The 27,522-nt window shown below is 37.3% G+C and overlaps 1 long non-coding RNA gene across 1 annotated transcript; it reads right to left on the reverse strand.

The window, feature by feature from the left end:
• Positions 1–27,522, reverse strand: LOC141555861 (uncharacterized). The gene is made up of 5 exons (XR_012486363.1): positions 27,009–27,522; positions 25,597–25,720; positions 24,520–24,630; positions 2,338–2,496; positions 1–428 (listed from the first exon to the last, which is right to left on the reverse strand). It is a non-coding gene; the product is annotated as an uncharacterized LOC141555861 (long non-coding RNA).

Raw genomic sequence — 27,522 nt, forward strand, 5'->3', positions numbered from 1 at the left:
AAGTGTTTAATAAATATTTATTGATTTAACCTAGACTAATTCACTACTTATCTGGAACAAAATTGGACTTTTATTCATAAGACCAGTAGGCTTGACTATTGACTCTACATCATTCACATTGCTTTTTTCTCTTGATTTTAAGAGATTCAAACCCATAAAGATATTATGGGACATAAATAATTTTGTTTGTATGTCTTAAATATCTTCATGTTCATTGATTGACAAATCAAGTCCGTTGAGATGGGATTGAACTCCTTGCTTACACTTTGAAGAAGGTCTGTCCAGACTTGTCCCAGAGGGTTCAAGGAGCCAAGAACAGGTAAAAGCTGCAGAGACAAGTTTGGTCTAGCAGTAAATGTGGTGTTGGGGAACTCCAATTCACTTCATCTTTGAATCTCCTCTATTTTTCCAGAATGCTATAGGAAAAACTTAAAAAACAAACAAATGGAAACAATTAGAGCTATCCAAAAAAAGAGGCGCTGGAGAGGTAGAAAGTTCCCTCTTAGCAGAGGTCTTTAAGATGGAATGACTACTTGAGGAGGGATGTTGTAAAGAGATGGAGGAACCTTCTTCTGGTAGCAGTTGCATTAAATATATCTAAGGGCACTTCTTTTGAAATGCTATCTATATGTCACTAAGTGATATAGTGGATAGAGTGGTGGGCCTGGAGTTAGGAAAAGTGCTTTTCCTGATTTCAAATCCAATCTGATGGTAAATGTTTAATAATTGGCTAGTGACATACTTTTAAGTTTTAACATACATTATTCACACTTTCTCTATCACTTTCTCAAGACTAGATAATTAACATAACAAATAAAGTCCTGACATGTCATTTGCTGATTTTCCAAGGTTGTAAATGCTCACACTGAGCATTGAAAAATCAGTAGTTATGAGCTGGCCCTTGCAGCTATATTTTACTGTACAGTATTTATTCTCTTTATAATCCATATTTTGCATTATTTTTCCCATTAAAATATAATCTCATTGAGCATTAAGGTTGTTTTATTTTTTATCTTTGTACCCCCTCGTGCCTCACAGCAGTGTCTGGAACCCAGTAGACATGTAATAAATGCTGAATGATTGACCATGCATATACACATGATAAATAGAACATCATTTGGAGAAGGGAGGAACCATTAGCAGTTGGGATTGGAGGGATCAGGAAAGTCTTCATGGAAAAGATGGTGACAATATGCAAAAATGTTTGTAGCAGTTCTTTTTGTAATGCAAGGAACTGGAAATTGAGTGGATGCCCATCACTTGGGAAATGGGTGAATAAGTTATGGTATATGAATGCAATGGAATATTATTCTATAAGAAATGATGAGCAGGCAGATTTCTGAAAAACTTGAAGACTTACATGAATTGATGCTGAGTGAAATGAGCAGAACCAAGAGAATATTGTTCACAGTACTAACAAGGTTATTCGATGATCAGTTGTTGTGGACTTGGCTCTTTTCAACATGTGATGTCTGAAGACAATTCCAGTAGACTTGGGATGGAAGATGCTGATGGCATCCAGAGAGAGACTTAAGAAGATAGGATATGGGTTGAAGCATAGTATTTTCACTTTTTTGTTTGTTTGCTTTTTCTTTCTCATAGTTTCCTCTCCTCCCCCTCCCCCCCCCCCCCCCCCGCTTTTTTGGTCTGATTTTTCTTGTACAACATGACAAATATGGAAATATATTCAAAAGAATTGCACATATTTAAATTATATCAGATTGTTTGCTGTCTTAGGGAGGGATAGGGTAGAGAGAGAGAGAAAAATTAAGAACACAAAGTCTTACAAAAATGAATGCTGAAAACAATTGTTTGGTCATGTATACATATATTGTATTTAATTTATACTCTAGCATATTTGACATGTATTGTTCAACCTGCCATCTGGGGGGGAAGGAGGGGAAAAAATTGGAACAATGTTGTAAAATTACCCATGCATATATCTGGTAAATAAAAAATATATATATTAATTTAATTTTTAAAAAAATGAATGCTGAAAACTGCTTTTACATGTATTTAGTTTTTTTTGTTTTTTGTTTTGTTTTGTTTTTCCCCTGAGGTAATTGGGGTTAGTTGACTAGGGTCACACAACTAGGAAGTGCTAAGTGTCTGAGATAAAATTTGAACTCAGGTCCTCCTGACTTTAGGTCTGGTGCTCTATCCATTGAGCCACCTAGCTATCCCTTTACATGTATTTAGGAAAAAAAAACAAATATTATTGGGAGGTGGAAGAAAGATGGTGACTGAGCTGAGATATGAAGGAAGCAAGGGATTCTCCAAGGAGAGATGATTGTTCCAGGTATCCTTGAAAAAGGATGGAGGGAAGAAACGCAATACCTTAGTTATATTAGACAAAGTTCCCAGAATATGTCACAGAAATGAATGTACGTTGAAGATGCTTTAGACATTTTTCCTGCTTTCTTCTGGATGATCCTCTTTCTCTCTTTTTACATTCTGTGTTGAGAGTCTCCAGGCCCTCTTCTCCACTCCCAGCACCTGCAGTGAGGAAGCAGGTGGTGTTTACTACTGAAGGATTGAGGTATTAAATAGTATTGGCTGAGCAAGTCCAGCGAGGGCAGACAGATGGACTGAGACTTGGGATTTCTGGAGTGGGGGGCAATGGGAGAATCTTCCTGAAGCTCTGGGGCCCTTCTGCTTTCACCAGTTTCAGCATTCTCCATACATAACTCTAACATCCCCCTCAACCACCAAAAAATCAAAAACAAACAAAAACCTGTGTTTACCATCTGTGGCTCTCTGACCTTTATGCTGAATAAGTTGACCTGCCGTGGACCCCAGACAATCTGTGGTTTGGAAGGCCACGGAAATATTCTGTTGAGGCAGGCTACGCCAGGCAGCAAAATTAATTTGAGTTAGATGTTTGTTCTTTCTTTTTCTATTTAAATTAACTTTCTTTTTCTGTGTATTTTTATGAGTCATTTGCTGGCTTTCTTAAGTCTAAGTCATTTTAACTTCATTTAAATTTTATTCTGTTCAAAATACATCTCTTTTATAACCATTTCAGCTCTGTTTAATCGGCCTGGGCCTGGATTTCATTGAAGTTTTATGTTTATACTTGTTTTTCTCTGACAGTTTTATGAGATTCATTTTGCATGTTTGGGGTTTAAACTTTTGGGCAGGCAGCCCCTTCTCTCTCTTATGCTGCTTTTCTCTCACTTCTTGGATTTTTCATTGAAGTAATCTGACTCAGAAATCCTTAACCCTTTCAGCTCTTTTGATCTTCCCTCCTCCCTCTCATGGAGCCTGTTTAGGGCATTACCACCATGCTTCACTTGACTTGCCCACCTTTCTTGTCATTCTCCTTGTAGCTGTTCCCTCATACCAGAGACCAGACACTGGAAGATTTAAGTCCCAAACCTAGCCTGATGGGTAAATAAACCTTGCCCATTGGTGGGTGCCTCATGTGGCTCACTACCTCTAGTAACTCCAACCGTGCAACCTTCTTGCCGGCTGCCTTCCACCATCACCTCTCTCTGGGCTAGATCCCTCCCTCTTTCCAGTTCTGGAATTATTATCAAATCAATGGTACCATTAATATTAAATACTGTGACATTCTACCACTCATCTTCCATGTAACTTTCCAAACCAAAACATCACTTCCAACATATCCATACTCCTCTGTCTATTGTCTCCTTCAATATAACAATATATTGTTACTATATATATATATATAAATAACATTTATACTTTTTTATTATTTTTTAATAACCATCCCATGTAGCATTGATGACTTTCATTCTGTATACACATACACATATGCACATACACACACATCCATCCATATTTGACGAGATATAGATTTGGCTTTTATAGATATGACCTATCAAGTTATTAGTTATTGTTATTGATACTATTAATAATACCTCCTAATCCTGAACATATTCATCTTGGGATACTTTTCTACTGAAGATCAGGAAATAACAAAAAGGCAGCAGGTAACTAGATACAAGCTTGTTTAGTTAAATCTCCATTCTAAATTCTTCACCAAAAAGCTGATGTAGAGAACAACCAAACTTTTCTCGCCTTTCATTGGAAGTCTTGTTGAAATAGTCTTTTGTCCCCAAATTTTAAAGTCTTTACAGTTGTCAGATATAAGGTTATTATATTTATTTGCTGTTGTAAATTGTATGTTTACTCTGTTCCATTGGTCTACCTTTTTATTTCTTAACCAGTATCAAATAGTTTTGATAATTACCTACTATAGTTTAAGATCTGGTACTACTAACCCTCTTCTTTTTATGTTTCCTCTTTTTAATTAATTCCTTTGATATTCTTGACTTTTTGTTTAAATGAATTTTGTTATTATTTTTTTTCTAATTCATTAAAAGGATTTTTGGTTGTATTCTATACATTGAAATAAAATATTTTTTTTTTTTTTTAAGAAAGAAGTCTTTTAGACAGTATTTTATTCTATCAAATCAAATGCTTTCTTATAGCCAACAAACAATCATTTCAGTGGAATCTGGAATTCTCTGTACTTTTTTGTCAAGTGTGAGATTGTGAATGGAATCCAGAACTCAAGTTTATTTGTATGAGATTCATCTCATTAGTTAAAATGATTACTCAATGCTCTGTGACTGAATGAAGAGTAGAACTTGGGGGAAGACACACCTCTATTCCTCTGGATTCCTGCTTTGAAAGAGGACACACACAGGTTCTCTGAAAGCCCCAATGGACAAGAAAGTCTCTGGAAAGAAGCCAACGTATAAAAGAGTCATCACTTTGATCATGTTCCTATCTTTAGCTTCCCATATTAGAGACTTCATGAGATTTCCCCTTGATTAAGATCAGGGACATCCTCTTTCCATGTTGATCTGAGCTATCTTACTTCCAGTGGGAGAAGTAGGTTCTGTGTATGTTCTAATCAGGATAATTCTGTGTAGATTCTAATCCAGATAATTTCTCTGATTTCTGCTTACTATATTAACTTGGAATTATTTCTTATTTGCTATGTGTCATTATACTTATACAACTGGTTTGTGGGTAGGGAAGATATAATTTGGAATGTTCCTTTTTCATGAGAGTGACTTAAATGTTAGAAGTTATTTCCCTTAGACTAACCATATCTAAGGGTGTAATAGATATAATTTTATCCCCTCTCTAAGGAAAGTAGATTAGTCAGTTTTGTGGCCCTAACTTTCTGCTCCCCTCCTGAAAGCAATCAAAGTCTCCCTTGGAGAAGGATGGGTGAATACACTCTACATATAATGAATCACGATTTTCTACCTGAGATCTGCAGTTAGACCCATGTAGACTTTCCTAATATATTTAGGCAACACATATTACATAAAAATATCATCTATTGTAAAAGACCATTTGCAAAAGCTTCCCTGTTGATTTATCATACCCTTATCAAGGATGTTCCCCACAATGCATAAAAAAGATTATCCTCAAAATTTTTATATGGATTGGAAAGAATGCATGTGAGTTGAAGTTATTCACATTTTCATGGTTGACTTTTTTTTTTTTTCAAAGAATAACATTGTTTAATAATGAAATGTTTAAAAGGATTGTACTTGTTACCTATATCAGATTGATTATTGTCTTGGGGAAGGAGAAAAATTTGGAATACAAAATCTTACAAAAATGAATGTTGCTAAAAAAAAGAATGACATTATTTTGTTTTTTTTCCTCCTCTGCTTTTGCTATCTACTATTCTTTCAATAAACTTGACAAATTATCCCTCAGTATCTTTAAAAATATATCATCTCCAGCATGGAAAACTTACATGTAGAATTGGTTTTCTATGACTGTTTTCCCCATGTTTATTTCCTTTTATGACATTTCCCCTTTTCCATATATTATATCAAGAACTGTGTGTTAGAATCTAAATGTGATTGCTCTAGTTTTTGTGGTCCTAAAAATTTTGTTATTTACAAAAAAAAAGAAAAAACTTTATAGACTTTCCATTTTTCATCTTTATCTTCTTTTTCTGATGTCTTTAAATGTCCCTTGGATGACTTGTACCATTGGGTCTCTCATCAGGCTTTCTTTAAATTTCTTCTTTTCTTCCACGGCTCCCCACTTTTTTATGAGACAAGGCTGGTCATAATTTTCTGCTATCCTTCTTCATAAGATTTAACAAACAAATTGATACGCTAAGGTAATATTGCCTTTGGCTGCCAAAACTCTCCACTTAACAAGTAGAAAGGGAGCCTTCTCTGACTAAAGTGGTTTCCGATCTCTTTTTGGTCTTCTTATCAGGGTAAATTAACTTTCATTGATGAAATTCTTTATGAAACAATGTTCTTTGGTGTTGATACTCATTTTTCCACCTATTTCCCTTTATTCAGCATTAGTAGCTTGTTTAAATAGGTTAGGTTGGAGTTTTAAATTGGAAGCCATATTCTTCTTCTTTTTTTTTTTTTTTTAAAGTTTCATTCTTTTAGTTTTGAATTAGTTCTGATTTTGCTCTAACAAATCAGTGGTCTGACTGGTACTCAGGCAGCTGATTCAAGAAAGACTCTTACATCAGGAACAAGTTATTTTTTTCCATATTAATTTCCATATTAATATTAAACAACCCTACAAACAACAATTTGTTAATTTTGGATACAATTTTACTCTGCCATGGACTAATTGTGTAATCTTGGTCAAGACACAATCTCTCTGGCCCTCCATTTCCTTTATCTGAAAAACGAGAAATGAATGACAAGAAGAAGTCATAGAATCATAAATTAAGAGCTGAAAGAGATCCCAGAAATCATCTAACACCCTCATTTTTTTTCTTTTTGAATTTCTTATTTTCAATTCATAGAACCAAACAAGCATTTTCCTAATTCAGAAACACATGAAGGAGTTCAAGTCTCATTCTCTTGGGCCAGAGCCACTTGGTTCTAGCCATGGTACCCTACGGTCTTCTGCTGAGCTTCTTTCTAGCTTCCTCCTTTATTTCTTTTTCCACATTTCCTGGAAATGCTTTTCTTCCTCAGAGTTTAGGGTAAATTTTTAAACTTTATTTTTCCCTTTGGCTACTCTATCTTTATACACACACACACACATACATATGTATGTAATAATATACACACATGCACATGTGTACACACATATTGTGTCATGTTGTATGTATATAATATATAAATATATGTGTATATATACATATTATATATGCTTATATACATGTAATATATGTACATATAAATGCATATTTATTTATACACATATGTATGTGCTATATATACTATACTATATATTATGTAAGTATGTATATATGTATGAGTGTATATACATATATATGTATATATATATGTAAAGGGCTAGAACTGAGCAATGCACTTGGATGATGAAGCACGTGAGACTAATTGCCAATTGGACGGTTCCCTATTAACTTGTTTAAGGTTGACCCTCCCCAGCTGTTCTGTGCTGACTTGATTGGTGAGACAAAGAGAGGGAAGTGACTTGTGTGGGAGGAGCAAGAGAAACTTGGGTGGTGGAACTCACGCTCACTTGCACTCGTGACCGGGCGTTGGAGGCGAAGGTAAAGATCGAGAATAAAGACGTTTAGTGATCCTGACTCTTGCTGATTTCTGGAAAGATAGAGTTCCAGCATTTGGGGTCCAACGTGTGGCTGGCACCCTACTTCCACCGAAGTCCTCCTGTGACCAGGAGATTAGGTGAGTATTCTAATAGAAATAAGGAACTTACCTTGTTAAGGACTAAATCAGCAATCTCTAGTAATTGAGATGGGGCAGATGTTAGGTAAATCCTGGGCCTCAGCTGACCCTGCTCCAACCCCAGCCCCTGCCTCATCTAGCAATGCTATAGAGGATATAATTAAGATAATTGATGAGAAAAGTTTACTTGTTCCCATCCCACAAATGAATAATCTCATACACTCATTGATTCGCACGTCCCCTTGGTTCTTAAATGAAGAAAAACTACGTATAGATAAATGGAAGCTAGTGGGACTTGAAATGAAAGAATTTTACTCAAAAAATGGGAATTGTCAAATTTTCCCAGAGGTATTTTACCTATACAACTTGATTCTATTAGACTTAAGCTATCAAGAAGAGTTTAGAAGAAGGAAGAGTTCTAAAAAGGCTCAGAGAAGGAAGCGTGAGGAACAAAAGATAGAAGATAGGCAAACTCAGGACATTGCCAGAGGGCAAGGGGATTTGAATGAGGAATCTGAGGGTGTAGACTCTGATTGTCCAGAAGAAATTTCAACCCCACCTAGAGAGCAGATTATTGATCAGCCCACATCCACTCCACCTTCAGGGACGGAGGGAGGAGGAGTAGTGGGAGGGGCGGTGACCTCATCAGCGCCCCCCCCTCCTCCCACACAGAGCCCCCCCTCCCAACAACTGCCCACTCCTGTAACTAGATTAGAAAGAGGGCTTATTGAAGCAATTGAAAATGGAAAAGAAGTAGATAATGATTTCAAACTTCAAATTTTTCCCGTGATTCAACAGCGTAATTCTGCAGGTCAAGAGAGTAGAAGATATGCTCCTTTTAATATGGATGTCCTTAAAAACCTGAAAAAATCTTGCACTGTCTTTGGGGCTACATCAGATTATGTTAAAATGTTAATACACAATTTGGCTTATGAAACCTTAACCCCTAGTGACTGGAAAGTCATTGCAAAAGTGTGCTTAGAACCTGGACAAAATTTGTTGTGGCTTTCTGAATTTACTGAGCTCTGTAGAATTCAAGCCCAACAAAATAGTCAAAATGCAGCTAATACTTCCATCACCTATGACCTACTAATGGGTATAGGTTCTTATGCAGATGCTTTGGTACAGATTAATTACTCCATAACAGCATTTGAGCAAATTTCTGCTGCTGCTATCAAAGCATGGGCTTCTCTCCCCAGTAAAAACTACAAGGGTGAGACCTACACAAAAATTGTACAGGGACCAAATGAACCTTTTGCTGATTTTGTGGCACGTTTGCAGACAGCTGTCATACAGGCAAATGGTGAAAATGAAGTAACAGACACTTTGGTGAGGCAACTTGCTAGAGACAATGCCAATGAGGTTTGTAGAAGGATTATACTAGGACTACGTAAGGATGCTCCTTTAGAGGAGATCATAAGACGCTGTGCCGCAATGGGCACAAATACCTTTTATAGCCAGGCTATGGTGCAGACTTCCCAAGATCCCAACATGGGGAGACAGGATCCCTTTTGGCAAGGGGTTTCCCGAGAGACTCGTCAATGCTTTCAATGCGGTAAAGTAGGCCATTTGAAAGCTCAATGTTGGCACAGAGACAGAGTGAGAAGACAGGCTGGGAGAACAAGACCCAAAACCCCATGTCCAAAATGCAACAGAGGACTCCATTGGGCCTCAGAGTGTAGACTGATTCAGGGAAACGGGATGAGGGGCCCAGCTCCAGGGCCCCAAGCAAAAAACACTTGGGGCATGATGGCAGCCGATGCCACACCCAGAGAGTGCCTCCAAGTCCAATACCCAGACATGATCAATCAGCCAGGAAGCCATCTGAGGGGAGAAAGGGATTACACAATCAGTCAGCCAGGAAGCAACATGATGGGAGAAAGGGACTACAATTAGGGAGGATGGAGTTGTATGCAGCTGGGACAACTGAGATACCCCCTGGAGAGGTGAAATCTGTTCCTCTCCAACCTATGGATCCCTTGCCTCCAGGCACAGTAGGCTTGACCATTTCACCTCCTGAGAGTACTTACAAGACAGTGTTCATTCATACACTGATGTGGGAAACTGGGGAATGTGTAGATAATATCCCAGTCACTAACACAGGGAGACAATGTGTGACTTATCAACCAGGGGAAGTAGTAGCATCGGGTTTATTGATACAGACTCCTAATAAGCAACCTGGTGACAGTCACCCATGTTCGGACTCCAAGCAGAAAAACCCAGGAATATACTGGACAGCAGCTGTGACAGCTGACCGACCTATGCTCACCATATATATAAATGGCATAGCATTAGAAGGACTGGTGGACACAGGTGCAGATCGCACAGTCATTAGAGGTGCCAACTGGCCCAGTCACTGGCCAAAGACTAAGGCAGACACCTACATGTCTGGGGTAGGAGGATCAATAGCAGCTGAAGTTAGTGCTACCCCTTTAAGATGGGTATTTGAAGGTGAAACAGGAGTTTTTACTCCTTTTATAGTTGAAAAAATCCCCATCAATCTGTGGGGAAGAGACATTTTACAACAATTAGGGTTAAAAATGAGTACTTCGGTTTTTTAGGCAGGGCTGCTGTTGAAGGCCTGCCAACACTTTCACCTGTTCCTATCCAGTGGAAAACTGATACACCTGTGTGGATAGAACAGTGGCCCTTAGATAACAATAAAATTCAGGCCTTACTAGATATAGTACAGGAACAACTTGATCAAGGACACTTACAACCTTCTCTAAGTCCTTGGAATTCCCCAGTATTTGTTGTAAAAAAGAAATCTGGAAAATGGAGGATGTTGACTGATTTAAGAAAGGTAAATGAACAGATGGAAACTATGGGAACTCTTCAACCTGGACTTCCATCTCCTACTCAGTTGCCTAGAGAATGGCCACTTTGGGTTATAGACATTAAGGATTGTTTCTATTCTATCCCTCTAGATAAGGAGGATATGAAAAGATTTGCCTTTTCAGTGCCCAGCGTTAACTTAGCTGAGCCTTATAAAAGATATGAATGGACAGTTTTGCCACAGGGAATGAAAAACAGCCCTACTATGTGTCAAATGTATGTTGCTGCTGCTCTTACTCCAGTAAGAAAAGCATTTCCAAAAGTAATGTTATTACATTACATGGATGATATATTGGGATGTGCACCTGAGGAACAAATGTTAGAAGCATGTCTACAAAAAACCATAGAAACACTAAGGAATTATAAATTGCACATAGCTCCAGAAAAGATTCAAAGACATGCTCCTTTTCAATATTTAGGATATGAAGTATATCCTAAGGTGCTTACAGTACAAAAACTCTCCTTAAGAACAGAGAAGCTAAACACCTTAAATGACTTCCAGAAATTGATAGGAGATATCCAATGGATGCGTCCCGTGCTAGGCTTGACTACCTGTCAATTGCAACCATTATATGACATTTTAAGGGGAGACAGTGCTTTAAATTCACCACGCCAGCTTACAAAAGAAGCTCAAGAGGCTTTGAGACAAGTTGAACTGGCTTTATCCAATGTGGTTGAAAGAGTCACTCAAAAACCCTTGGAAATATCAGTTTTTGCTACACAAGAGGCCCCCACAGCAGTCCTTCATCAAGGAGACAGTGTGATAGAGTGGGTGAACCTCCCAGCACAACCAGAACAAAGCCTTATTCCTTACCCAGTGCTTGTGGCTAGAATTTTATTAAAGGCCATTAAACGAGCAGTACAATTATCTGGGACAAGACCTGATAAGATATATACCTTTTATACTAATGCACAAGTTAATGTGTGCTGCGAAACCATCCCAGAGTGGCAAATTTTATTAGCCATGGCTCCAAATTTTGCACACGGGTCTCCATTAAAGATAACCAGACTGCTACATAATTGGCAATGGATTCTTGAAGAAAAGGTTTCTAAAGTTCCTCTTAAAGGACCAACTATCTTTACAGATGCATCCAAACATAATATTTGCGCTGTGTATTCTCGTGACTTAACTATAAAGAGAGTAATCAGAACTCCTTTTCAGTCCACTCAGCAGAATGAATTGTATGCAATCATTCTAGCTCTTGCTTATTATCCGGGAGACATAAATATAATATCTGATTCAGCCTATTCAGTAGGTGTGGCACAAAGAATTGCCACAGCCCAAATAAAATTTGTAGCCTCCAATATATATCAGCTCTTTAAAGAGCTTCAAGAGCAAGTGAGAAAGCATCCAGGTAAGATTTATATTTTGCATGTCCATTCCCATAGTGGACTTCCAGGTCCTATTTTTGATGGTAATTCAAAGGCAGATAGCCTTCTAACCATGCTGGCCAGTACTCCTTTATTTCAAGAAGCACAAGAGTCTCATTCTAAATATCATCAGGCTGCCCGAGCTTTACGTTTGCAGTTTGGAATAACAAGAGAAGAAGCTAGGAGCATAGTAAAAGCCTGTACAGCTTGCCTTCCTTTCCATGCTCCTACACTCCCTCCAGGGAAGAACCCTCGTGGTTTGAGACCTAATGAAATTTGGCAAATGGATGTGACCCATTATAAATCTTTTGGTCGTCTATCTTTTATCCATGTCGTGGTAGACACCTTTTCAGGATTCACATTTGCAATACCAGCAGCAAAAGAGACAGCCCGAGTGGTCACTGAATTCCTTATACAAGCATTTGCAATTATGGGCGTGCCACAAGCAATAAAAACAGACAATGGACCTGCATATACATCTAAACATTTTACACACTTTTGTGCACAGTATAAGATTTTACACACCACGGGCATACCCTTTAATCCTCAAGGGCAGGCAATAGTAGAGAGAAGAAACAGAGATATTAAGACACTCCTCCAAAAACAAAAGAAAGGGGGAGCCACGGGTAACCCTAGAGAACTTCTAAATTTAGTTCTCTATACCATTAATTTTTTAATTTTTGACAAAGATGCACTGGCTCCAGCAGACAGGTTTTATAACTCACCGGAAGGGCAGTGTCCAGTGCGAGCAGCTCCACTGTCTTTAGATAATCGCCAAGTGATGTGGAGAGACCCACAAAGTGGTGAATGGAAGGGACCAGATAGGTTAACTGCTTGGGGGAGAGGGTTTGCTTGTATCTCTACAGATGGAGAAGGAATCAGATGGGTGCCAACGAGCCGTATTCGCCTTGTCCATCGGAGAGAGACAGAGCAGACCCTTGAAACGAAGGAGAAGGCCCAAGAAACATCGGGTGGTTCCGTTGCTGACTGTGCCCACCACTGAAAGAACCTGGCAGTTATGGCGTTTGACCCATGGACATCAAAAACTGTTGGACTTGAAAATCCTCAGAAATCATTGGATTCTCTGAGATATCATAAGACTATTGTAGGACTGAAAGTCCTCAGGAATCATTGGATTCTCTGAGGCATCATAAGACTGTTGCTGGACTTCAAAAACTTGTGGGGATCATTGGATTCCCTAACATATAAAAAGACTGATGTGGGATTTCAAAAACTTGTGGGGATCATTGGATTCCCTAACAGTGAAGCAATGGACAATAGATTGGTTTTGGACTATTTCTTGGTTGCTGAAGAAGGGGTATGTGTGTCTGGTGTCTACATACCCTCCTTCTAGGACTTCTGGAAATCTCTTACAATACCATGTTGATTTATATTGTTTGTTATGTCACTATTTGCATGTACAATTCCTGTTTGTTACACCACATCGAGTCTGCACTGATTGTGGGGAGAGTCACCACTAATAGCCTCTGCGTTATTGCTATGTGCTTGTGTAATAACTCCCATGCTGATGGGTTTGTGCATACTTGTCTCTAATAAGGCCCTTCAATCCAGAAACCCGCTAGCAAATCCCCACTTCTCTTTGGTGCTTCTCATCTCCCTTCCTGAGATGTCAGGGAGGGCGTGATTATCTCCTTTTTAGTGCTTTCATCTCCCCTCCTGAGAAGTCAGGGGGGGCGTGATCACGTCCTTTTTGGGGTTCTCATCTCCCTGAAAGGTCAGGGATGGCGCGACCTCCTGTGGTCTAAAACAAAAGAAAGCGGGAGATGTAAAGGGCTAGAACTGAGCAATGCACTTGGATGATGAAGCACGTGAGACTAATTGCCAATTGGACGGTTCCCTATTAACTTGTTTAAGGTTGACCCTCCCCAGCTGTTCTGTAATGACTTGATTGGTGAGACAAAGAGAGGGAAGTGACTTGTGTGGGAGGAGCAAGAGAAACTTGGGTGGTGGAACTCACGCTCACTTGCACTCGTGACCGGGCATTGGAGGCGAAGGTAAAGATCGAGAATAAAGACGTTTAGTGATCCTGACTCTTGCTGATTTCTGGAAAGATAGAGTTCCAGCATATATATATATATAAATTTGTATATACTTATACACACACATATATATATATACTATATATTAGTCAGATTTAAACTAAATTAGGTTACATTTAAACACATATAATTTTTGTGCTATATATACTCTATATTATTTGGATGTATATATATATATATATATATATATATATATACACATACATGTGTGCATATATAAATATGCATATATTTATATATGTAATATATACTATACATTATGTGAATATGTGTATACATTCACACACACATATATATGAATGTGTGTATATTTATACACACATCTAATATATATGCTATATTTGCTCTATTATGTGGCTGTATGCATATAAATATACATGCATATATATATATATTTGTGTGTATATGTTGTGTATATATTTATACTCACATATATACACTATATATACTATACTGTATATTATGTGAGTATATGTGTATATGTATATATACATGTGTATATATATATGTATTATATATATATATATATATATTAATACACACACACTTATATATGACCACAGTCAATGGTCTTGTTCTGCATATTTGAAATATTGAAGTCTAAATCACCAACTGCCAGAAATCTAAAAACATTCCTGAGCTCTTTCAGGCAATTCAGAGTACCTTGTAAGAGTCAAGCCTTTTTTTTTTTTTAATTGACTAATAGAAAGGATTATGAAACAAACCCTTTGTCTCCTCAAAGGAAGGTTAAATATTGGCCCTGATCCATGACTTTGTTAATCATTCCCAATTTCCTTATCAAGTTCGTACCTGAAATGACCTCTTTCCACTAAATGGAAAAGATTTCTTAAGACAAAGAAAGAATATTGGGTATTGTCTTTGTTGTGAAGATCAAGTGAAAAAAATGCTCAATATAATGTCTGGCATATAGTAGGAGCTATATAAATGCTAACTTTTATTAGAAAGACGAGTTCAAATGTGGTTTCAGTCACTTACTAGATGTGTGACCTTTGGCTACCATTTGCCTCAGTTTCCTCAAGTGTAAAACTGTAAAAAAAAAAACAAAAAAAAAAAACACCAATTTCTCAATAATGTTGTGAGGATCAAGTGAGATTGTATCTGTAAAAAAACAAAAATGCTCAGCATGATGCCTGGCACATATAAATGTTCATGTCCTTCCTATTCTAGGGTCTGGAGCTATATTTGGATTGCATAAATGAATTGTTTGACTTGAGAAAGAGACCTCTGTGTGTGTGTGTGTGTGTGTGTGTGTGTGTGTGTGTGTGTGTGTGTGCTGAATAACACCATTGGAGTTCCACCTAATAGCCCAAAATAAACAAGACCATTTGATGCTGTGAAAGATAATGTGGCAGAATCTGTTCTCAAGTCCTGTCTCTGACACTCAACTACTTCACTTGGCCACAGTTTTCTCCTTTATATGTAGTTATATATATCTTGTTATATGTAATATAGATCTTGTTATGTATAACCGGACTGGGCCTCCCTAGGACCTTTCCAAATCCATGAACTTATTAGCCAACTCACCAGTTAGTTAGTTATAGTTCTGGTATAAATAGTAATGAAAATTTGTTAATTTAAATCTGAGAACAAACGAAGGATTCTCTTAAAAAGTTAGAAAGTGAATGGATGCCCGTCAGTTGGGGAATGAGAATAATTTATGATATATGAATGTAATGGAATGCTATTGTTCTATAAGAATGATGAACAGGTTGATTTCAGAAAAGCCTGGAAGTGCATGAACTGAAGCTGAGTGATGTGAGCAGAAGCAGGTGAAAATTGTACATGATTATGTGATGATCTTCTCAGCAATTCAGTAATCCAAGGCTATTCCATAAACTTTGGATGGAAATGCCATCCACATCTAGAGAAAAAACTATGAAAACTGAATATGTATCAGAGCATAATATTTTCACCTTTTTTTCTTGTTTTTTTTTTTCTTATGGTTTTTCTTTTTTTGCTCTAATTTTTCTCTCCCAACATGATTTATGTGGAAATATGTCAAAAATAAATATACGTCTATAACCTAGATTATTTTGCTTCCTAGTGTGGGGAGAGGAGTTAAAAGAGGAAGGGAGAAAAAAAATTGAAACTCAAAATCTTACCAAAATGAATATTGAAAATCATTTTTTACATACAATTGAGAAAATAAGGTACTAATAAAATAAAATTTAAAAAATAAATAGTAACTGCCTTCAGGAATAGTTGCAAAAATTATTTTTGTTTGACTTTGCTCTGGTTTATGGAAATTTGTTTATTTATGCAGTACAATGTCCTGGTATTACAAGGTGTTTAAAATCTTTAAGCCATGGATTTAGATCTAGGAGAGAGTTTAGAGGTTATGCCATCCAACCTTCCCACCCTCATAGTTTAGATGAGGAAACTAGGGCCCAGAGATGATTTGAACCCGGGTCTTTCACTTCAAAATCCATTGGTCATTGATTGGTTTCTCTTGTATCCCCATATCCTTTTCACCAGAAGAAGATCAAAAATATCGAAGGCCTGGCCCCACTGAAAGGCCATTACTTGCAGATTTCTTCTTCTGTCCTTTTGTTCTCACTTCTTCAACATTGCTTCCCCCTCTCCCCCAGCAAAATGAGCTTCCCTGTTCATGGGCAGCATGCAGACTGCTTCTTCTATATGGAGGACATCATTTATCCCAAGGTTTCAACTGAATTCCTTATAGGAACATCATATGGAATGGTAAGCTGCATTGCATTTTCAGGGTACTTGACATATCCCCACATTGGAGAGATTTTAGTAGAATATAAACTCCATAAAGGCAGGGGCTTTTTTGTTTTTAATCTATAAACCCCTAGGTCCAAGCATAGCCCCTTGTATGTTTAATGAATGTTTTTAAATTGCCTTGAATGTGTATCCTTATTTTGTACATTTTCAACCTAAAGCCATAGGTTTCACTTGTTATGTTGTTTTGGTTCTTTTCCTGGTGATTATCTGCCATAACTGACTGATCTTCTTTTTGGATTTTCTCTTTCTTATGTTGAACTTGATATTTTCTCTGATACTAGGCTTGTCAGATCTTTGTGGGGAGTTTTTGTTCCTTCCTCTTTCCTTTTCAGTTTAAATTCTGCTTTTCACAATGTTCCAGATTATTTATTATATTTATTTATGTAATATAAATACATTTTTTTTATCATTTTTATGAACAAAAAGATCATCATTTCAATATTGTAGACTCTGGTCCAAAACTCCAAATCCCATTTTCAGATACCACCTTATCTAGTTGTTCACTTCCATCTTCTACTTTTGTCTCCTCCCACCTCTACTCATTAGGAGCAATGAAAACAACCCCTTTCTCCCTAATTTTTTGCCCAGGACTTTAGAATCTTGGCCAGTACTTTCTAGCTTCCTTATGAATTATCGTTTATTCCTTCTATGAACCAACATAAATGAGAGTGGTTGTCAGCTCTGACAATTGTAGTCAGATTTTGAGCATTTCTTAAGAGATGTTCTGATACATTATAGATATTATACCTTTCTTTGGAAAGACAACAGACTTCTGTTGGGGGATTCTAAAACTTATTGATATCAATAATTTATAACCACACTAAGACTTTGGTGATCCCTTGTTTATATTTATTTTCAAGGTCTAGAAGTAGTTTCAGTGCTTTTATTTGTTGGCCAATAAACATTTATTAAGCCTCTACTAAGTGCTAGGCTAGACACTAGGGTTACAAAGAAAAAGGATACTATCTGCCTTGAAAGAAGTTACAATATAATGGAGGAGACAAAGCACTCTATTTTAAACTTACACACCTAGTTTGGAGTTTCTGGAAATTACAGAAAGAGATCTGATTGCAGATTGGGTTGATATGTTGTTGGATTGAATTATCCATTTAAGAAGGGCGTGAAAGATGTTTAACCTATATTGGATTACTTGCTGTCTTGGAGAGGGGGAAGGGGTAGGGGAGAGGGAGAAAAATTTGGAACACAAGGTTTTGCAAAAGTGAATAATGAAGGTTCATGTATTTGGGAAAATATTAATTTTTCTTTACAAAAAGGCAGTATAGCATAATGGATAGGAAGATCTTGTCTTATCTCTGATATATTGAAATAACAGAGTAGATAAAATTTGGGACTCAAGATTCAAAAACCCTGGAGTTTATGATACAAATAAGATAATTTCTACAATTCTTGAGAAAAACAACTTCGAAAGACTGTACAACTCTGATCACAGCAAAAAATCCCTACTTCAGTGACTGAAGATAAAATACATTATGAACTTAAAATTCACAGAAAGACGGAGATTTGGTGCATGGCTGGGTGCCTTTATTTTACTGAACCAGGCACATTTATATGTGTTTATTTTTTATTTTGTAGTTGTTGCTCATCGGAGCAAGTGTGAGGGATAGATTATAAATGCATGCAGAAATAGACTTCAAAAAAAAAAAAAAAAAAAAAAAGAAAATCTGAGTTCCAATCCTGCTTTGGTCATTATTAGCTCTGTGACTTTGGGCAAGTCACATGGTCTTTCTCAGCCACAGATTTCTCAAAAATGAGGATATATTAACATCTATTTCACAAGGGTGTTGTAGGAATAATATGAGAAAACATTTGTAAAGTGCTTTCCAAATCTTAAGATGCTACATAAGTGTTTGCTATTACAATACATAGATTTCATGTTAGATAATATGACATATAAACATGAGCTCTTCTACAAATTAGCTATGGGACTATGTGCAAATGATTTAATTTCTCAGTTGTTGAATTGCCTTCTTAGAGGGGATTTTCATAACTAGAGTTCTTTACAACAATGAAATCACAGGTCCCAAGCTACCCAGCCCTTAAAAATACAAGCAAATCACTAGCAATACAAGATGAAAAGCCAACAATTGCTTCCCACTCCCACCTCCACACCCTGAGGCAATTGGGGTTAAGTGACTTGCCCAGGGTCCCACAGCTAGGAAGTGTTAGGTTTCTGAGGTCATATTTGAACTCAGGTCCTTCTGACTTCACAGGGTTGGTATTCTATCCACTGCACTAACTAGCTGGCCCTAACAATTCCTATTTTCAATGAGTTTACATTCCACTTGGGGATGGAACTTAGTGGGAACTGAATAGTTATGTACTTGTGGGATAGTTAGGTGCTGCCATAATGCACAGAATACTGGCCCCCAAATCAGAAAATCCCATTTTACTGAGAGTTCAAATCTGACCTCAGATACTTTTTAGATGTGTGATCCTATACAAGTCACTTAATCCTATTTTCTCATCTGTAAAATTGGCCAAGAAAATTCCAAATGGGTTCACAAAGAGTTGGATACAACTGAAAATGACTTAACCACGCAGCTAAATATATCATGAGATTCTGATGTGATGAGGATAAGGAGAGAACTAGAAATCTTTATCTTGGGAAATTTAAAGAGAGAGAGCTTACTTTTAGCTGAAATTTTGATTAAAAATCGAATCCAGGAAATGTCTACAGAGAACTTTATGGGCTTGTGAGAAAAGCAGGGAATCAAGCCCAGGATGCAGCCACCCAATGGAAAACCCAACTATACCAATTGATAAAAGCGTTTGGTAGTCTCACTTTTTTTTGTAAATCTGATTTGGCCAGGTACAGAGGTTGGATCACAAAAGCCTCTGAAGTCATTTTTGACCTCCTAATTTTAATACTTACTATTTTCTTTTACTCTCCTTTTCGAAAATGGTCACAGAAGAAAGGTCATGAGAGAATTCCTTTAGATTCCTGACCAAAATACCAAATTTAAAAAATAAATAAATAAATAAAAAGTTTGGATATAAGTCAAGTTGACAATGAGCACAATGGTTAGACCTATTAAATGGTGTTTTAGTAACTACTCGATTTCCAATTTCTGAGCTTTTTTTCTGCTTTTTTTCTTTGTGATGTCAGAGAAGTTTTCTTGGATCTTTACAACAATTGACCTGATCTGATCACATGTAATACCAATACCAATACAGTGGTGAATCTGTACCTTATACTTTTCATAGACAATTGGAAGACTACCCAAAGGCCAGGAGTTCAATAAAAATTAAAAGGGCAAATTCAGCCTGGAGAGACTTACATGAACTGATGCTAAGTGAAATGAGCAGAACCAGGAGTTCATTTTACATGGCAACAAGATTATACGATGATTAATTCTGATGGACGTGGCTTTCTTCAACAATGAGATGGTTCAGACCAGTTCCAATTGTTCAGTGATGAAGAGAGCCATGTGCACCCAGAGAGAGGACTGTGGGAACTGAGTGTGGTTCGCAACATAGCATTTTCACTCTTTCTGTTGTTGTTTCCTTGCATTTTGTTTTCTTTCTCATTTTTTTCCCGGTTTGATTTAATTTTTCTTGTGCAGAAAGATAATATAAATATGTATGTATATATTGGATTTAACATAAATTTCTACCATGTTTAACATATATTGGACTACTTTCCATCTAGGGAAGGGAGTGAGAGAAGGGGAAGAAAAATTGGAACACAAGGTTTTGCAAGGGCAAATGTTGAAGAATTATCCATGCATATGTTTTAAAAAATAGATTTAATAAAAATAAAAGTAAAAAAAAGGGAGGGGCAAGCTCATTGAAACACTGCACCCAGATATGTCATAAACCATATGGAGACAGACAGCCATCATTAAGGAATTAGCCAGATCTTCTACCAGAAAGAAAGAAAGAAATGAGCTAGAGATCACTGCTGACATGTCCCATAGGAACACATAAATATGAATGCTTCCAAGGACAAAATAATGCCCACCAATGGATGCTCTACACCACAATTCTGCAAATGGAGAAAACTTTAGATAGAAAACTGGATAGCATTTACATAGCACCTTAAGGTGACACAATATCTCATCTTGATGATCACAACATCCATCACAATCTCAAAATATTTAATCACAAATTGATCAGCACAAGATAGGTGCTATTATTATCCTTATTTTACAGATGAGAATTAAGTTGTAAAAGTCACACATTTCCATGTCTAGATTCTGAGCTTTTCATTTTTAAAGACTTTGGTTAACTCCAGACCAAAACAAACATTTGTAGAATGTCATTAACCTTGGGAAGGGCTGAATTGTGTTTTCTAATAACGAATATATCACAAATTTGAAAGTTATCATGGCACACTTATACTCACTTACACACACAGACACACTTACATATACACATCAGTATTCATTAGCTTTCCATTCCCATTTTATTTGTAGGGTAAATTCAACTTGTGTGTGACATTTAAAGCCTATTCATCATAATCTGGTTCTCGCTTATTTTTCCAAAAATATTTCATATATCTGTCCTTTCTCAATGTTATTTCCCATACAAATTGACCACTTGCCCTTTCCTGAACTTAGCATTAGATCTCCAGCCTCCCACCTTAGCCTTGACTTCCATTTCTGGAATGTCCTCTGTCCACCTCTTAGACATCTTGCCTTCCTCCAAGGCTTATCTCAAGCTTTTCCTATGTAAACTTTTTTTAGTGGCTGTCTGGTAGAGTAGAAGGGTAGGACAAGGGGTACTTGGAGTCAAGGGTTAAATCTGTCTCTGATATAGCTATATGATCCATTCACCATTTAATAGAACCATTATTTCCTTGGTACCTATCTCTTACCAAGCAAAGACAGATCTCAGTCTTCTTCTGGTAGGAGCTCCCATACAATGGATGAAATAACAGATTAATACTATATCCATTGATAGTAACAACAATAACAGCATTTATAGGATGTGTAAAATTTGCAAAGCACTTTATTTATGTTATTTCATTTGATCCTGGAAACAACATTGTAAAGGACATGTGATTATTAGGTCCATTTTACAAATGAGGAACTGAGGCAGATTTGCCAGGACTCATAGAGTTTTAAGGTTTTTAAAATACTTTACATATGTTATCTTATTGGATCATCCCAACCACCTTATGAAGACTAGATGACATTATTAATCCCATATATATATATATGAGGAAACTGAGTCAGAGAGAGATTGTCAGCTGATCATATACCTAGCAAACATTGAGATGGTATTTGAACCTGAGTCTTCTTCACTCCAAATCTAATGCTTTATCCTTTACACCCACCAGCTGCTTAAACTCCATGTAACTCCATGGCCTTCCCCAGTATTTAATGAACTATTGTTACAATTTAAATCTCCTGCATTGAATGGAATCAAAGGTAGAGGAGCCTGTCTTTGATAATGTAACTGCCAAAGTAATATTCAAAGGCCAATCTAGCCATTCTGGACAGCTGCCATATATGGTGGCAGTTTAGTGGACCTAGTCATAGAAACTGGATTCCCAGTGACCCTGTATTTGGAATTCTCGTATTGTGAACATCAACAGATGTTCAGCCAGGAGCAGCATGTTTCTGATGGCAGAAGGCTCCATAAGCAGACACCCAAAGAAGCCTGGGAGAGACTGCATTGCAGAGGGACCCCTGCATGCTGAACAAAGACTGCCTGACACTGGATTTATTCTTTTTTTTTTTTTTTTTTTCCCTGAGAGAAAAGGAAAGGGAGGTACAAACAATGAGAAGAAATAGATAAGCACTACAAGTGGGTGATTGAGTAGAGGTTCTGGGGAATAATTAAGGATAAGAAGGAATACTGAGAGAAAGAGGGAGGATGAAGCACACAAAGGTAGAAAGAGCTAAGTGAATAAGCATGGAGACTTCAGGCATTTTGTGCATTAGGTACAAATAAATAGTAGCCTGGGCAGCTAGCTGGTGCAGTGGATAAAATAGGGGACCTAGAGTCAAGAACTCTCATCTTCCTGAATTCTGGGCAGCTCACTTTACCCTGTTTGCCTCAGTTTCCTCATTTGTAAAATAATCTGGAGAAAGAAATGCAAATCATTCCAGTATCTCTGCCAAGAAAATCCCAAAATGGTTTATGAAGAGTTGGAGGGGAAAATGTCTGGGAAAAAGTACAGTAAACACTCACAAGTCTTCTTACTTCTAAGATTAGCTGGATCTTTTTTTTTTTTTTTTTTTTTTTGAGGCTGGGGTTAAGTGACTTGCCCAGGGTCACACAGCTAGGTTAGCTGGATCTTTATGTTATTAATTAGACAATAGATTAAAAACTGAAAGTGACCTTAGTTTTGTCATTTTATTTACTTAAGAAGAAAGCAAGATTCAATAAGGGAAAGTAACTTGCCTGAGGTTATACAAGTTTTAAATGGAAGAGCTGGGATTTGAATGCAGGTAAAAAGGATTATAGATTTGGAACTGAAAGGGACCTACTTTAGAGGCCATCAAGTAAAATACTCAAATTTAACTTGTGGAGGGAATGAGGGGGAGTGTTAACAAAAGGCTAAACTCACAAAGGTAGTAAATGGCCCACTTAAACCAGGTCCTGTAGCACCTTGCCCTTCTGTTGTATTCTTTGCTCTTTGAATTGTACCACCCAGTCTTTCCCTCTCCTTCATCTATAATCCTATGGTCTATTGATGATCTTGGGGAAGGGGTGGGTTAATTTGCATTTGTTCAGAGGTGGTAGGTAAGCACTTCTAAGGAACACTTTATTTTTTCTATATTGTATTATCATTCATATTCATTTATTTCTACAAATGGGTTTTGTTTGTCCTTCTTTCTCAAAAAGGACTGTGACATCAGGAAGGGGATGCCATGACGTGCAAGTTAATTGGATTGAAGTGAGGGAGGGCTGGGCAAAGTCATCTGCTTCATTTTCCCCTCCAGAGCCATCTGGGTTCAGTGGTCAACCATAGATCAGGACAAATAGAGGGAGATGGCTCTGGTTGCAGTGGAAGACTTTGGCCTTTTTAAGCTAAGATCTCCGTTTGAAGCAATGCCCAGTTATTAAGGCTAGGTAAGAAATGAGGCGAGAAAAAAGCTTCTTTTACCTAGTCAAAAACAAACAAACAAAAAAAAATCAGTCTGGGCAGGGAAGACCCTCTGTGTTTCTGGCTCAACAGAACAATTGCTATAAATTTCACTCTGAGTCAATCAGGACCCAAAAAAATGACCAAGTGGGACTTGATCCGGGAACTATTGTTGGTCAATCAGTGAAGTGGAATGAATTGAGTTTAAGATTTAGTTCTAGCTGGTAAATCATTAAAAAAAAAAAAAATAGGTTTCAGTAATCAAAATTTACATTCAAACACCAGCAGTTGAGAATATGATACCTTATGTGGACTGAGGGAAGAGAAAAAAAAAAAAAAAAAGGAAAAGAAAGGAAAGGAAAGGAAAGAAAAAAAGAAAAGAAAGGAAAAAGGAAAGGAGAGGAGAGGAAAAGAGAGGAAAGGGAAAGGAAAAATAAAAAGAAAGAAAAGGAAAATAAAAAGGAAAGAAAATGAAAGGAAAAAGGAAAAGAAAGGGAAAAAAAGGAAAAAAGAAAGGGAAAGAGGAAAGGAAAGGAAAGAAAAAAAGAAAAGAAAGGAAAAAGGAAAGGAGAGGAGAGGAAAAGAGAGGAAAGGGAAAGGAAAAATAAAAAGAAAGAAAAGGAAAATAAAAAGGAAAGAAAATGAAAGGAAAAAGGAAAAGAAAGGGAAAAAAAAGGAAAAAAGAAAGGGAAAAAGGAAAGGAAAGGAAAAAAGAAAGAAAAGGAAAAGAGATAATATTGCCCAAGAGGCCAGTTCCAGTTGGTTGTCCAGTTGGGCAGCTCCTATTCTTACTCACAGAGGTTGTTGTTTGTCTTTCTTGAAAAGTACCATAATAGGGAGGAGATGCGATGATATATAAGTGAAGTGTTGAGTTTTGATTCTAGATTTCCCATGAAGAGAAGGTACCCTGGAAGAACAGAAGGGAGAGGGATGAGCATTCCAGCTTCATTCAGGTCTCAGCTTTGCCATTGCTTAAATGTCTTGACCACAAGAAGGTAAATGTAATCCTTCCAGGTCTCAGTTTCTTCAAGACAGGAGAATTGAAGAGATGACCTCTCCTTCCAGCTCCCAAACCTTTAAGTATAAATATAATTTATAAATAAAAGTTTCCTTTTAATGCCTTGTAAGCTTGGCTTGTTCTTTGCCACAGAAACCAGCAGATGGCAGTGTCCTACAAAGATTTATATTCTATCACCACTTCCAGAAGGCTGTCTGTCTTAAAAACCATCCCAGTGTTTCCAAAAAAAAAAAAAAAAAAAAGTACCAATGGCTCTCTCCACAAGGATGTGCAGTGCCCTTAAACAGTGGGATAATTGCACTCAGTATTATTAAAAAATTTAAATAACAATATGGATTGGTATCTCAATAGTAGTATCCAATGAATTTTGGGAAACACTTTAGTTATAACAGGACAATGAAATGAATTTAAAATAATGTTAAATCAAACTAGTTTTGCTAAATCAAACTAGGATTTCTTGTAAAAAAAATTTTAAAATCAAACAAATACAGACTTAACAGAGTAGATTAATATCAGCACAGCTGGATCCTGGCCAAATTCTTTATCCTTTTTCCATGAAAATTTGGGGACTGCATTTGTATCCCTGAGCTCCCATGTATGAGTTTCAGCCTTCTCTTTCTTTGATTCCAGACTACCATGACAATGCCCAACCATTTCCCAATCATGCAACTGCATATATACCTCCCCTTCTGGCTGTTCTGTATGAATTATCTGCAGCCTTAGAATAAAAGGTCCTTGAGAGAATGAGCTATGTTGTTTACTGTAGTTATACCCAGAGCTTAGTATGTAATACTTAGCAAATATTTTTCCATCCATCCATTCAAAAAATTTTGCAACATTTAACTGTTTACTTGCCATCAGTTTGAAGCACTTGAGCTTATATATAAAGAGGTCTTCCTGTTGTCTAAATTACTCCTCATTTATGATGGAAACATTCATTAGTCCAAGGTGCAAGAGTAATGGTTAGATAGTCCTGTGTCTGAAAAAAAAAAAAAAAAAAAAAGATCTGGAGATGTTAACGAACTAGAAGTTTGATGGGAGTCAACATTGTAATATGGTAGTACAACAAACAAACAAAAATCTAATGCCGTATTAGACTGAGATGAAGAAGCAGTACTTGGCCCTAGTCAACTACATCTTGAAGCAATACTATATTCAGTTCTGAACATCAAAATTTAGAGGAGACACTGATAAGTTGGAGAGGTTCTAGAGGAGAGCATTCATATACATGCAAAGAGATAATATCAAATGAGGATTAGTTGAAAGAATATTTAGGGGCAGCTAGGTGGATAGCTCACCAGTCCTGAATTCAGGAGGACCTGAGTTCAAATGTAGCCTCAGACACTTAATACTCCCTAGCTGTGTGACCCTGGGCAAGTCACTTAACCCCAATTGCCTCAGAGGGAAAAAAGAAAAAATAACTTATAGAAGAGAAGAATGGGGATGAGGGATAGGCTTGGGGATGATCGCTATCTTCAAGTATTTAATTTGAAGATTGACTTGTTCTTTTCTTTCCAGGTGCCAGATTTTGATGCAGTAGTTGAAAGGGACAAAGAGGCAACTTTAGTCTTGATGAAAAGGAAAAGATTCCTACCAAATGGAGCTATATCTATATATTTACATCTGTTTCTATAATCTATACACATATCTTTCTCTCTCTCTCTCTCTCTCTCTCTCTCTCTCTCTCTCTCTCTCTCTCTCTCTCTCTCTCTCTCTCTCTCTCTCTCTCTCTCTCTCTCCCTCTCCCTCTCTCTCTCTCTCTCTCTCTCTCTAAGAAGTTGGTGAGAAGGAGCTTCCAATCAAACCCACTGTAAGGACCTGGAAACGCTTGAGTCAGTATGGGTGTCCAAAGGATTTGCATGGCCATGATTTATCTGCAGCCCCTTGGGCTGCAGACTCATCCATCTTCAATATGTACAGAGCATACATATCTCTATCAAGAGACAGACAGACAGACAGATAGACAGATATAGATAGATGATAGAGATATAAAAAGATACTAATAGATACATATAGATTATAGAGATACAAAAAGATACAAATAGATACAGATAGATGATAGAGATACAAATACAGATAGATAGATACAAATAGATACAGATAGATAGACAGATAATGATTTATCACAAGAACTGGTGGATTCTGAAAAAGGACCATCCAAGATGCTGGAGAGGGAGAGATCATGGCAGTTTAGCTCCCTCCGGTACCTCTGCACTATTCAACCTCATTTACTACCATTCAACTCCAGAGGACAGGGGAATCTTCACCTCAGCCATCACCGCAAGATGCAAGACGTCCACGATTTCCAAAGAACTGAATCTCACTGTGCTCCCTGGGGAGGAGCTCCACACAAGTGCTTCTCACTTTCACTGTAATCTCCTGTGCGACCACGAGGTGGCGCAGCGTGGACAGCAGTCACCAAGACCCAGACCTAAATTCAACTATTATTTTAAATACTTCCTAAGGCGTGATTCTGAGCGGGTCCCTTAACCTCTGAGTACTTTTTCCTGCGCTGTAACCTGGGGGAGGGAGAGTCATGTACCTCCCTGCTAGGATTATTATGAAAACCGTGAGAGTGGATATTTGTAAAGCTCTTGCAGACCTTAAAACACTGTATAAGTGCTAGATAGACTGCTGCTGATGATCCTTTCCTGTATCAGTGCTCCGGGTTAAGGACTTTGTGAATGACGCGGATCTGGGAAGTGTAAGGGAAACTGCCGGCTGGAGTTTTTAATAAGAGCAGATCCTTACATGGGCTGAGCCCGTTAGATCTCGGGGAAT

This window comes from Sminthopsis crassicaudata, chromosome 1 (assembly GCF_048593235.1).
Source record: "Sminthopsis crassicaudata isolate SCR6 chromosome 1, ASM4859323v1, whole genome shotgun sequence".
Taxonomy (NCBI): domain Eukaryota; kingdom Metazoa; phylum Chordata; class Mammalia; order Dasyuromorphia; family Dasyuridae; genus Sminthopsis; species Sminthopsis crassicaudata.